This window comes from Marmota marmota, unplaced genomic scaffold (assembly GCF_001458135.2).
Source record: "Marmota marmota marmota unplaced genomic scaffold, marMar, whole genome shotgun sequence".
In the NCBI taxonomy this organism is placed as follows: Eukaryota; Metazoa; Chordata; class Mammalia; order Rodentia; family Sciuridae; genus Marmota; species Marmota marmota.
The window spans coordinates 24176053-24190345 of record NW_026000016.1 but is presented as its reverse complement, the minus strand read 5'-3'; the positions used below and the strand labels follow the sequence as shown (position 1 = coordinate 24190345).

Here is a 14293-nt window from a genome sequence, read left to right as displayed (position 1 = left end):
AGGAAAAAGTGTGTGTGTTTTTATAAATGATATAGTACACATAGAGAGAAAGCATGTCACCAGGTTAATCATTAGTAAAATGGGTGAGGGCATATGAGTTCATTATACTATTCTTTAAACTTTTCAGTAGGTTTTATATTTTCAGAATAAAAATGAAAAAAAAACAGCACGCTACTGTCTGAAATGATGATGGCAGCTCCCAGCTCCTGGGTATCATTTTGCTCTGAAGTGAGAATGTAGCCTTTGTTTGCCTCCTCTGTGACTGGAGAAGTGAATTTTTTTTTTATCATTTTTTCAGGGGATCATGGTTTAAAGAGAAGGCCAGTAACCCTTAAAACAAAACAATTTTTTTCCATTATAAACCACATACTCTTACTTGTAATTTCTGGAACATTCCCAAAAGCAAAAACTTAGTTCCATCCACATCACTTGGCTTAAATTACATGGTACATCAATGAAGACTTCCCTACCTCTTCCATGGTCTCTTATTCCTTTGTTAGTTTATAACAAACAGTGGTAAAGTTGCTAATTCTGCCTTTCCAGATCTTTCTGTGCAGTGTTTCAAGGAACATCTTGTTTTGTTTCCTCAGTTACTGCCCTGTGTTTATTGCATAGTTAAATTATAGTAGTCACATTGTATATAGCTATTACATCATTAATAGATACACATAATAAAGTGGTTTCTTAACAGGTATACTGAATTATAACTGAGTATTATAACAATCTACCCATTAATAGTATATAATTCAGTGGTTTTTAGCATATGCAAACTTAAGCAAATATTACTTATCAATTGTGGAACATTTTTATCACTGTCTTTCATTTAATATTCTCATTTTTAAAGTTAATTTTTTTGCTTATTTTTACTGAGCATTGCTATTCACAAAACATTCTAAGTGTTTATCTTCCCATTTTCTCACAATTTTGTGAAGTACAGAAACATCAGGAATTTATTATCAATGTTTAAATTCTATACATGGCAGATAAATTCCTTAGGGTTTCTAACTCTTAGTATTAGTATTTATTGATTTTTCACTTCATGTCTTTGAAATACAAACTATCAAATTTTAATTTTCATTATGATCATAGTATTGCAGTATGATTTTAGTGTTCAGGAGTATCTCGACTAGTGTTTATTCAGGGTCTAAACTGTCACTGTCATTTTACATTTTTGGAAAAATGGTATCTTTCTGTTCTAGCAGTTAAACTGATCACTTATGGCTTTGACATAAGTTCACTATGGACTATGATCAAAGTGTTCTTATATGTGTATGGACTGTAGATCATCCTTATTTATAAAAGAATTTTAGGAAGTTTGGAAGGAATAGGATCAAAGTTACCTCCCCTTGGAGGGGGGTTTGATATTTCATCCTTTTCTGTTTGTGTCAGACATTCACCAATCATCCTTGATAGGCCCCAGTGTAATACTTGCTATTATCTGGCTGTATTTTGTCCCTTCCAGGTGAGGAAAATAGCAGCTGAATACTACGACAACCTCCCCCCCCCAGTACAATTCCTGGGTGAGAGTACTGTACGATTTTGTGATGGATGATACAATAAGTCTCCACTCAAGAATGAAGAAGCATCCAAAAGGGAAGGAGGTACTGGAGTAAATATCAACACAGCCCAAGGAATTCCTCTCTGAAGCTTTAAAATAGCTGACAGAGTGGAATTTTTTGCTGAAAACTGAAGATCAGTGATGCTTAGAAGCTATCATGACACAATTTCAAACTAGGATCTTCTATTGTTCAGAAACTAATCTGGGGCTGGGGATGTATCTCAGTGATGGAGCACTTGCCTGCAGCATGCCTGAGGCCCTGGGTTCAGACCCTGCCATCAAGAGACAAAAGCAGCAGCAGCAGCAGCAGCAGCAGCTACTCAGGCTTCAACAGGCAGCCTTACCCCTTCATGCTCAGCTTTACTCACTCACTGTATTGTCGTACCTGGAGGGTCTTCACCCATTTCTGTCATTTTGTAAACATATCATAAAGAGTATTTCTAGTATGTTATTTTCACTATAAAGTTTTACTTTATTAAAACAGTGAATGAATTATTAATCACAGTATATTAGTATTTGTTGCATTTTTGTATTTCAGTGTCTTTATAAAATGGTTACCTGGGTATTAGGGGAAACTTTCTTTAAAATTTCACTCCAGAGAAATTATACCTCAATTGATTCAAATGTATGAACTGCCAAGATCATTGTAATGTCATGTGTAGCTAATAAAAAAAAATTTCACTCCAAAAAGAAAAAAGCAATAATTTCAGAAAGGCCCAAGTTAATATAGTATAAAAGATTGAGATGGAAATGTCTTAAGCAATAAGATGAGCTACTTATTTTTTATTGATTTTTTAAAAATGACAGCAGAATGCATTACAATGTATGCAGCACATTTTTCATATCTCTCTATATAAAGTATGTTGAAACTAATTCGTTTCTTCATACATGTACTTTGGATAATGATGTCTATCATATTCCACCATCCTTGCTAATCCCCTTCTCCCTCCCTTTCCCTCCCACCCCTCTGCTCTGTCTAGAATTCATCTATTCCTTTCTGCTCCCCCTCCCCACCCCACTATGAGTCAGCTTCCTTATATCAGAGAAAACATTTGGCATTTGTTTTTTGGGGATTGGCTAACTTCACTTAGCTTTATCTTCTCCAATGCCATCCATTTACCTGAAAATGCCATGATTTTATTCTTTTTTATCGCTGAGTAAAATTCCATTGTGTATTATGCCACACTTTTTTTAATCCATTCATGCACTGAAGGACCTGAACAGACACTTCTCAGAAAAGGATATACAATCAATCAACAAATATATGAAAAAGTGTTCATCATCTCTAGCAATTAGAGAAATGCAAACCAAAACTACTCTAAGATATCATCTCATTCCAGTCAGAATGGCAGCTATTATGAAGACAAACAATAATAAGTGTTGGCGAGGATGCAGGGGGCGGGGGGAAAGGTGCACTCATACATTGCTGGTGGGACTGCAAATTGGTGCAGCCAATATGGAAAGCAGTATGGAGATTCCTTGGAAATCTGGGAATGGAACCACCATTTGACCCAGCTATCCCACTCTTCGGTCTATCCCAAAGGACTTAAAAACAGCATACTACAGGGACACAGTCACATCAATGTTTATAGCAGCACAATTCACAATACCTAAACTATGGAGCCAACCTAGATGAGCTACTTATTTTAAAATTTTCACTGTTGTACATGAGACCTAAGTTAGATTCTGCTGAATTCTGCACAGTCTAACTCATGAATAAAGTACTTACTGAACTTAATCATGGCTAGCATCCAACTTCCTTTCAGATGTACCGACACTCTTACACATTAGTAACGGCTTAACTGATAGAATTCCATGATCTTCATTCCAGAGGAAACTGATTGTAGGCTGATGGCAGGTATTTAGTTTAAGGAGCCAGTATCATGGGCTATTAGACCAGCAGTCCTGGTTTTCTCAGATGGGTCACTTGGGTAAATATAGTAAATATGGGAAACTATTGTTAAAGTATATCAGCTAGGGCTGAGATTGTGGCTCATGATAGAGCACTTACCTAGCATGTGCAAGGCCCTGGGTTCAATCCTCAACACCACATAAAAGTAAATAAAATAAAGGTATTTTGTCCAACTACAACTAAAAAGTAAATATTAAGAAAAAATATATATATATATCAGCTAATTGTGGTTTCCTGTAGTGGCAGACAACTCCCAGGCAGCTGAGTGTGAAGAGTAGAATCCTCCAGGGACTAGCAAACCTGCTTTACATGACCAGTTTCAGCCCAAGTGCTTTGCTTTCCTTTCCTGACTCCCTAGCCTAGGGAAATTCCTAGCAACATTGAGTCTTAAATAACCATTGATCTAAAGTATAGAAGATTAATAGAACCAACTTTGCAATTCAGATTTACTCTGTCACTAAAAAGGTATCTGTGAAACATATCCATGGATTTACTACTACATTTAAACAGATCGTATTCTCCCCTACCCCTCAATTCCCCTCACCTATAAAACTCTAGTCAATGGCAACAACTGCCGTATTTCTGTGTGCTGAAAACTCCCAAATCTCTCTGAATTCCACCACCTGCTAGGTACATAGTGTACGTTAGCATACCTGCTCATAATTTCTTTTCCCCTTACATTATCACTCTTGATGGGTGGAAGTTTCGAGTTCCTCCCAGGTCTAACTAGTTTGGATCCCATGCCAACTCAAGTCTGCCAGTTGGGGCAGTGAGAAGGCTGGGCCCTGACACCTTTAAGGAACAAGGCTTGAGAAATCATGCAGTGGCTGTACACTAGTGCTCCCTTCTGTCTCAGCTTCATTCCCCATTTCTGGTTTGATTATCTTGTCTCAAGCCTCAAGGCCTTCCCTGGTCCATCTCCACCATACAGCAGGTGCCACTTTTTTGGACCCTGAGGACAATGTTTACATCCTTTTTGTCTTGTCTTCAACCCCACTTTCTGTAAACAGACATTGTTTGTTTTCCCCTGAGGTTGTAACTCCTCAAGGGCAGGAAGGATCTTCTGTTTCTCTATTTCGAAACCTCACAAGGTCAGTGCTGGATTTGGAGTAATTGCTTGATAAATGATTGAGACCACCAGAGAGAGTCCTTGAACTTGAGAAGCTCTATCTAAAACAGTCCAAACAGAGGGTATATGTATATATTAAAAACAACAGAGATTTCTGGAGAATCCTTACTTTTCACCTATACCAAGTGATTACCTGCATAATCTTATTGAAGTCTCAACAATTCTATGATGAATTAATATTTTCATTTTGTACATGTGAAAAACCAAGGCTAAGAGAGATTAATAAGTAACTGGTCCAAGGTCACACTGAGTACATCAGATTCTGCAGAAACAGAATCTGAAAATCACACTGAGACCCAGAATTAAAACTGTTGACCAGGCTCCCCATGGCTTGTCTGGTTAGCCCAGGGAATGGAAAAGAGAATCAAAACCTCATGTTCTGTTACTAAATAGGTGCTCACTCCCACTGCCTTGCTGACCACTGTAATCCCAGCAAGTATGAGATAGGAAGATCAAATTTTCGAGGCCAGCCTCAGTGACTTAGCTATGTTCTCAGCAACTTAATGAGACCCTGTCTCAAAATAAAAAAGGCTGAGGATGTAGCTCAGTGATAGAGAACCCCTGGGTTCAATTCTAAGCCCCAAACAAAAGAGAAAGACGATCAAACACATTCCCCACTATCAAACAGGTACTCAGTCCACTGACTTCCCATAGAAAAACATTTCTGTATAGATGTCTGGTTTTTTCCCCAATGCTTAACAATGTTGTAAGCAAAAATAACCAAAACAGTTTCGATACCATAATGAAAGCACAAATAACCAAGACAGGAGCAGACTTCATGGATCAGCAATGCCTTTTATTCATCAGCAGAGTCAGACATCAGAGGGGCTCACTTTCTGGGTAGAAAATGGCCCCTGGTTACAGAAGGGGTCTGGGTTTACATGGGTTACACTGAGAGTTAATCTTAGCAGATTTAGTTACACTAAACAGTGTAACTTAATCATTAGAGACTGCAGACATGCAATTAGGCAGTCAGGAATAGTTGTGCAGATTAAAAATTTAACTCAGGAAAACAACTATAAAAGCTTGAAATTTATTGTCCCTGGGGTAAAAATTTAGAGCCCAGAGTTCATTTGTTTGCCTTCCCTTCAGGACTCAATGTTACTGGGAAAGAATAAAAGCCCAGAGCATGAAGCTCATTGCTTATCTTCTTCCTTTGGGATCCATTGTTACCCAGAGCTTCACTATTTGGTTTTCTCCTTCCAGGACTCATCAGCAATGGGAAAGGGTGAGAGTTCAGGGCCCAGTGTTCAATATTCACCTCCTTCCTTCAGGACTCATCGTCAATGGGAAGGGATGAATATTTGCGTTCACCTCCCCCTCTCTCCTCCCAGGCCACAATGTCCTCCTTTCTCTCTGGGAGTTGTCTTTGGGGATGTTATTTTAATATCCTTCAAATATAAAATTCAACTATGAAATAGTCATGTTTGAATCCATAGTAAAAGCACATCCATCCATTCATTCATTTTGTATATTCCTCACCAAATATTGCACTAGAGAATGAGAACATAAAGGGGGTGCCAAACAAAGGAGCTGAGGCTTTAGTGCTGGGAAATGCATGTCCTGTTCAGAATTCAGCAATAAGGGACTTCACGAAAAAGGGAGAGATGACATGTGGCTATGATGGGGTGGAGGGTGCATATCTGGACCTAGTTCTCTGCCAGCCAGTACATATAGATTAACATTCTAACTCCTGTCAGACTAATAAGCTAACTCCACACTTTCCATTTAAAGAAACTGAAGCTCTATGGACAGGTGATTAGCCTGAGGACACAGGATGACAGCCAGGGCCAGAACCCATGTCTGGCAAACCTTACACTCCTCTTCTATGCTACCTGCCCTGCTGACTTGGAAGGACTTTCATTGTACAAGGAAATGTGCTGTTTCTTGTTAGGCAAATCTTCCTGGAGCTTCAATAATTTGTAATGAAGCAAGAACAGTCTGATGACCTAAGGCTGGGAAGAAACCCATAAGTGCTACGATCACCTTAGATCCTTTCTGTATTCAGTTCTGAGACTAAGGACCAGCCTGCAGAAGCCTGTAGAGGGAAGAGAGGGCACTGAACCACCTGGAGGTGAGGCCTGAGGCTGATTAGCTAAGAGCCCTGCAGTGGCTATAGTGTCAGCAGTGAGTGGGGAGCATTAGCAACGGAAAATTAGGACAGCTGGGGATTCCTGACTAGGGAAGAGGTGTAGGACTGGACAATATGTGGATATACAGGTCAGATCAGGGAGGTACTGTTTGCTTGGAAAGCTACTAATAACACAGGAACAAGAATTGGGAGTATCATCCAAAAAGGGACAGCTTTAATTCTGCCAAGTTTCAACTGTTTTGACAGATGGCTCAGGAAGCCAGTAACTGGACTCCACCAACGGGAGGTTTCAGGTGGCACTGAGTGGACACCTCACTGTAGTTTTGAAGGCAGTGGCTCTCACAAACGTGAATTGGCGACAAGACCCAATGCGAAGGCTAAGTACAATTAGGAGATCCTCAGGAACTGTGGCTGGGTGGGGCTGCTAGTATAAACAGCACCTTCTGGGAAGGAAGGTGGAACTCAAGGAAACACAGGGTGCCCTTATATCACAAGCAGACCACTGGTTAGTAGGCACACATCTCTATCCTTGCAGTTCCTGGGGGAAAGGACTGAATGGATGCTGTGTGAAAGATGGAGGAATCCAACTGCCAACAGTGAGATGATAAATCCTTGTGGAGCTGCAATCTCCAATCCAAGCACGGCCTCTGTAATCCCCTCCCCTGTGAGCTTATTCTCAAAGGCTGCCCCAACAGACCTTTGGGGAGAGTTTCATAAGACCCAGAATGACCCTTCATTTGTCCAGGTAGTGGTGTGAGCCTCACATGAGCAGCCGAGAATTCTTTTGGCATAAGAGGGTGTCACCCTCTCCACCCCACCCCCTTTTCCCTTCCCATGCTGAACAGTAATCCCCCTCTTGGACATAACCACACACTGAGAAACCTATTTCCCCTCCAGGCTGGGCATTCCATATGCCAGAAAGTGGGTTCCTTTCTATCTTCTTCAGAAGAAACACACTCATGTGATCTCTCCTATTTTTAAGCTCATGTCTGCTTCAGCACCAACAAGGAGAAGGCCCTGCCTACTCACACAGCCCTATTAGAGGCCTCCCTGTCCACACTCACTGAACTCTGAATCCCCACCTCTCAGGGCTGAGTTCTTCCCTCTGTACCCACCTCTGCTTCCCAGAGTGGAGTCCCTGGGGAATCTTCCTTACACTTCACTATCCAAGGATTCTCCTCAACCCAAGGGGTCAGAGGCCTCAGGGAAGTACCCCAGATCATGAGGGGATTACTTTACAGAGACATGATCATACATCAGTCTGGCATCTCCTCACAATCCCTGCCACAAACACTTTGAGAACTCTTTTCGAGTGAAAAGAACAACTTCAGATTCTAATTCAATTCTAACACCCTTCAATTTTATAATAGCAATTCTTTATTTCCTGTTACCTTCTCAAAAGTACATATGTGAAAACAAGTCAGGTCATCAAAAATCAAGACCAAATGACAAACTCAACCCACATGAACATTGCCCCTCAGGCCTCATATCCCTGCTGCATGATGTTTTCTGTGTGCCCAGGTATGCTTTCCCTCAGAGCACCTGCTTCTGTTCTTCCTCAGCTCCAGCCCAGCCCTGGGACCATCAGGGGAGATTTTGACTGCTTAAAGCAGTCTGCAGCCCTTTGTTTCCATTAGGAGTTGGGGCTGGGCAGAGGAGAGGGTTATAGGAAAATCTCAGAAACCTCAGTCCTTTGGGAAGTGAGTTGGCTCTTAGCAAATCAGCTTGGAGTTACCTGACTATGTGTTTCTGGACACACTCAAGCCATAACCCCCTGGACACTTTGGAAAAGCTCCCTGAGTTGACCATAGGAGAACCATATGGATACATCCCTTTGATTCCTCTGTTGTCTCCTTTTTCACAGATTCAGACAGGTGTAATCATATATAGGAAAATGACCATCCTATTTCAATCCAATTTAGCACCATTATGTCCTTTTAATTTACATAATAGAAAATAAATTATCTTATCCCCTTTTAAAGAAAGAATCCAAGAATTTGTTACTTGCCAAAAGGTGACTAGTTTGATCTGACGCTGGAGGCAGAATCCTAACATGAAGTGAACCACCCTGTTCTAAGCCCAAGCCCTTGCCAATACTCTCTTATATCCCCCTTCAACTGCATCTACAAAGAACCTCTGTCTGTTCATGTATGCAATGAGGAGTTGGGCAATAATGTATCCATGTGGGAATCCATAAGTTTCAGTCAGAAATGGTACAATTGGGAGAATATTCTGTAGTGAGGGCTGGGCCCCTTCACTCCTGTTTGTCTTCCCACAGTCCAGGAGATACAGTGAGCTATTCCCTGTAACCAGCTCAAGCTCATGGCTGCAATGGAGGAAAAACAGTGACATTGCTCCAGGCCTGTTTGGACTTGGCTGCCCTGAAGGTTACCTTGGCTCTGAGAAAGTTTGCTGAGTAAATTCATACAGAAACAAGGGTGTAGAGAGAACTTTAGCCTACCACACAGAATTATATATTAAGGATCCAAACTATTTTAACTAAAGCACTAGGTACAGAAATGTGCAGCTTATCTTCAAAGAACTGGGAACTCAAGTACCTCACTTCTACCCTGTGCCAACCACTGTGTCAGTCTACCTATGGTCTGTTTAACCCTCACACAGGTATTATCCTCATTATGCAGCCGAAGAAAATAATAGGAAAGAATAAGCAACCTGTCTAAAGCAAAACAGCTAAAATTCAAATCCAGGGTCGAAATTTTAACTCCGTTAATTTGCAGAAAGGATCCGACAATGAACATTTTCCTCAAATTCAGAGTATTCTTCCTAAAAACTCCAGCACATGTGAATTTTGTAGTCATAGTATCAGTTCCATCATTCCCAGGAATAAGGGCAGCAGGCCAGCCATGGCTCTCAGCAAGGGTGAGAGTGTATCACGGGTTGTGCAGTCAACTCCCCAAGCTCTTTCCACACTCAACTGCAAGAAAATACAGAATCAGAAGTCAGATCAGGAGCTTGTGGCCTGGAGCTCACATTTAACTAAACATTTTCAGATCTAGCCTAGACACATGGGTTTTCCAAACTCCACAGGTCTGTAAAGCCAAGTTTCCATCATCCAATTGCCATGCTAGGAAAAGAGGCCAAACCAGGGAGGCCCAGGTTGTCAACAAGAAAGAAAGGTGGACATCTGTACATTGTGAGATCCTAAATCAGATGACTCCTTATGACCAGGAGAATGACTAGCTGCTGTTTAACAAGCCTCAGCAGTCAAACCCAGTCACAGGGCACAGGAAGAGCTCTGGTCTGTGAGTGCAGTCGGAGGCAGAGCAGCCATGGGGATGAAAGACAGGATCTGCATGGCCTGTGTGACTGGAGCAGGTAGGTTCTCTGAGTTTATCTGCCAGCCTACTCCCAGGCTGTGTCCTGGCTTGGAGATCACAGGAGAAAGACACAGCTCTTTCTCCCCTGGGTGGGCTTTAGTTGTGCTGGTTCTCATTGCCAGGGGATATTGGAGCTGTCATTTGGGACAGTCCAGCAGCAAGTGGTTAGGTCACAATGGTTCCAAACTATAGCAGTTAATGCTTGATGTCCAAACTTTGATCTGAATAATTTTGGAGGTTTTTTTTCTTTTTTTATAATATTGTGGTAGAATACACGAAACATAAATTATACCATTGCTACACTTTACTTATTTTCATTTTTTTAAAGATATAGATGACAGTAGAGTGCATTTTGATACATTATTGATACATGGACTATAACTTGTTCTAATTAGAATCCCATTCTTGTGATTGTACATGATGTGGAGTTTCACTGGTCATGTATTCATATATAAACATATATATGTCCAATCATTCTATTGTCATTCCTATTCTCATTCCCCCTCCTTCCCTTTGACTAATTCAATTAACTTCTATTCTTCCCTCCCCTTTCCCCCATTGTGTGTTAGCATCCACATATCGGAAAGAACATTTGGCATTCAGGTTTTTGGGACTGGCTTATTTCCCTTAGCATGATAGTCCCCAGTTCCATCCATTTACAGGCAAATGGCATAATTTCATTCTTCTTTATGGATGAGTAATATTCCATTTGTATATATACCACATTTTCTATACCCATTCATCTGTTGATAGGCATCTAGGTTGGTTTCATAGTTTACCTAATGTGAATTGAGCTATTATAAACATTGATGTGGAAGCAATATTGTAGTATGCTACTTTTAAGTCCCTTGGGTGGGGCTAGGGCTATAGCTCAGCGATAGAGTGCTTACCTAGCACATGTAAGGCCCTGGGTTTGATCCTCAGCACCACATACAAATGAATAAACAGAATAAAGGTATTTTTTTAAAAAGTCTCTTGGGTATATACCAAGGAGTGCAATAAATGGGTAAAATAGTGGTTCCATTCCAAGTTTTCTGAGGAATTTCCATATTGCTTTCCAGAGTGATTGTACCAATTTGCAGACCCAGCAGCAATATATGAGTGTACCTTTTCTCTGACATCCTCTCCAACATTTATTGTTACTTGTATTCTTTTTTAAATATGTATATTTTTTAGTTGTGGAAGAACCTTATTTTTAATTTCTTATTTGTATGTGATGCTGAGAATCAAACCCAGTGCCTCACACATGACAGGCAAGCGCTCTACCACTGAGCCACAACCACAGGCCTGTTACTTGTATTCTTGATAACTTCCATTCTGACTGGAGTGTGATGAAATCTCAGTGTAGTTTCCATTTGCATTTCTCTAATTGCTAGAGATATTGAAATTTTTTTCACATATTTCTTGACCATTTGTATCTCTTCTGTGAAGTGTCTGTTCAGTTTCTTTTGCCTATATATTGATTGGGCTATTTGGATTTTTTTGGTATTAAATTTTTTGAGTTTTTTATATATCTTGGAGATTAATGCTCTATGTGAGGTGAAGGCAGCAAAGACTTTCTCCCATTCTGTAGACTTTCTCTTTACATTCATGATTGTTTCCTTTGCTGTGAAGAAGCTTTTTAGTTTGATACCATCCTATTTGTTGAGTCTTGATTTTACTTCTTGCACTTTAGGAGTCTTATTGAAAAAGTCAGTTCCTAAGCCAATATGATGAAGAGTAGGGCCTATATTTTCTTCTAGTAGGCACAGGGTCTCTGGTTTAATGCCTAGATCCTAGACCCACTTTGAGTTTTGTGCAGAGTGAGATATATGGGTTCAATTTCATTCATATGGATTTCCAGTTTTCCCAGCACCATTTGTTAAAGAGGGATCTTTTCTCCAATATATTTTCACGGCACCTTTGTCTAGTATGATACCTGCGTTTATGTGTTTGTCTCGGTGTCTTCTATTTTGTTCCATTAGTCTTCATGTCTTTTTATACCAATAGCATGCCATTTCTGTTACAATAGCTCTGTAGTATAATTTAAGTGGATGCCTCCTGCTCCACTTTTCTCACTGAGGATTTCTTTAGCTATTCTGGGCCTCTTATTTTTCCAAATGAATTTCATGACTGCTTTTTTATTTCCATGAAGAATGACATCAGAATTCCACTAGAAATTGCATCATATCTGCATAGTGCTTTTGGCAGGATGGCCATTTGGCAATATTAATGCTGCCCACCCAAGAATGGGAGGTCCTTCCATTTTCTAAGATCTTCTTCAATTTCTTTCTTTAGTGTTCTGTAGCTTTTATTATAGAGGTCTTTCACCTCTTTAGTTAGATTGATTCCCAAGTATTTTATTTTTTGAGGCTACCATGAATGGGATAGTTTTCCTAATTTGTTTTTCAGTTGCTTCATCATTGGCATATGGGAACAAAACTGATTTACTGGTGTTAATTTTATATCCTGCTACTCTGCCATTGCTACAGTTTATAGTGTACAGCTCAGTAGTATTAAATGTATTCACACTATTGTACAACCAATCACTGAGTTTTTCATGCTGTAAATCTGAAACTTTGTACCCATTAAATACTTCTCCGTCCCCTCCCCCAGCACCTAGAAACCATTTCACTTTTTTTTTTTTTTTACATTTACAGAAATGTATTTCCCATAAATTCGACAAGAGGATTTTTAATACGGTAAAACTCTCTAATTTTTCCTATTAATATACACAACAAACAGTCCATAGAAGGCCTATTTCACACACACACAGTAGCAAAGACAAATATTACTCATGGGTGGAGTCACAGCCTCCCCTGCCTTAGACGGGCTCACGTTCAACACCCTGATTCACTGTCTGCTGGAAGTTGGAGAGACCTGTGGGCTGGCTACAGGTGCTGCTGAGGGGGCTGGCAGGAGGCGCTCAGCTCACAGGGCCCTACTCTGCAGCTACACCCACCCTCCCCATGCCTCCCCTTAGTGGAGCTTCAGGCCATGAGCTTTGGCAATGGGAGCTGGGCTTCCATGATCAGCCAACATGACAGACATTAGAGCTGGATCCAGGCAATTCAACCTGTGCATTTACTGAAGCCCATGTGGACAGGATTTGGTCTTTTCACTGCTTGATCTGCACAGACACTTGTCCAGGACTGGAATGGCCACATGAAATGAGTTTCCAAAACTGAACCTTCTGGGTGGTGAGAAGGAAAGAGGAAGAGAGGCCTTTCCTGCCACAGGATGCACACATCCCACAGGATGGGAAGCCCCAAGGACCTGGCTCCTGCCTGCCTCTCCCATGTGCTTGCCCCTCCCCACACAGTGTTCTAGCAAGGAAGGCTTCTTTTTCTGTTGTGTACACACTCAAGACCACTGAGAGTCAGGAACTCCACAGCTCCCTCCCCACACTCAGCTCTCAACATCTATCTTTGAAAGACGGTTTGAACTTCAGCTTTACCAGAAAGTGTTCACTGAGACAACCACTGGGTACAGTGACTTCTTTGGAAGATATCCCAAGACAAGGGTTAGGGAGTGGGAAGAAGTCAGAAGAGGTGGGTCAGTAAAGGAGCAGGTAACCATGGGGCAACCAGTCATCTAGACACCAAGTCCTAGAACAAGACACCCTGTTGGCAAGGGGGGATACTGAGGGGAATGCACCTCACAACAGTCCCACCAATGGTTATGCAAGTGTCACCTTAGAGTACTTCATGGGGCTTCACATTTGCTTTGTGTATTATCGTGTATCAGCACTTTACAAGATTCTTAAAAAAGTCCTGAGGAGTGAGGAAGGCTAGGTGCACACTCACCAACTCCTGTCCATCTTTGTTGAGAGCCACTGTGGTGACACTTCTGGCAGGGAAAGTCCTTAGGCAACAAGACCCAGGAAGGCCTCTGCACAAGGGTCACTATCCTACATGGACAGAAGGCCCTGTAGATCTGCTGTGCCACTCCCTGATGTCACACCCACCTCTCTTGTGCCTTTCTGAGAGTCCTAGGGGCCTAAACTTCAGGGTCCCTCACTGTCCCAGGGACGGAGGTGTCACTAACCTCCTGTTTGCCCACTGACAAAGTGACATGTAAGCAATGAAAGGAACCTGCCCAGAGCTAGAGAGACAGAGTAGGGCTAGTCCTACCACTGAAGCCCTTTCTTTAAGGAAACAGAGCACAATGATGAAAAGGTTAGAGGTTTAAGTCTTACACAATACCCCCTGTGTGGCCCAAGGCAGAAGTGGGTGACCCTTGAAAGGAGAGAGGACTTAAATGCATATATATATTTTATTTATCT

At 41.2% G+C, this 14293-nt stretch overlaps 1 protein-coding gene across 5 annotated transcripts in view; it reads right to left on the bottom strand.

Moving 5' to 3' along the window:
* Positions 1–5374: 5374 nt before the first annotated feature.
* Nvl (nuclear VCP like) overlaps positions 5375–14293 on the bottom strand; it is a 122866-nt gene continuing 113947 nt past the window's right edge. For all 5 annotated transcript variants that reach the window (XR_007349767.1, XR_007349766.1, XR_007349765.1 and 2 more), the window contains one exon: positions 5375–9626. The gene's annotated coding sequence lies outside the window, so the exon portion shown is untranslated. The remainder of the gene's footprint in view (positions 9627–14293) is intronic.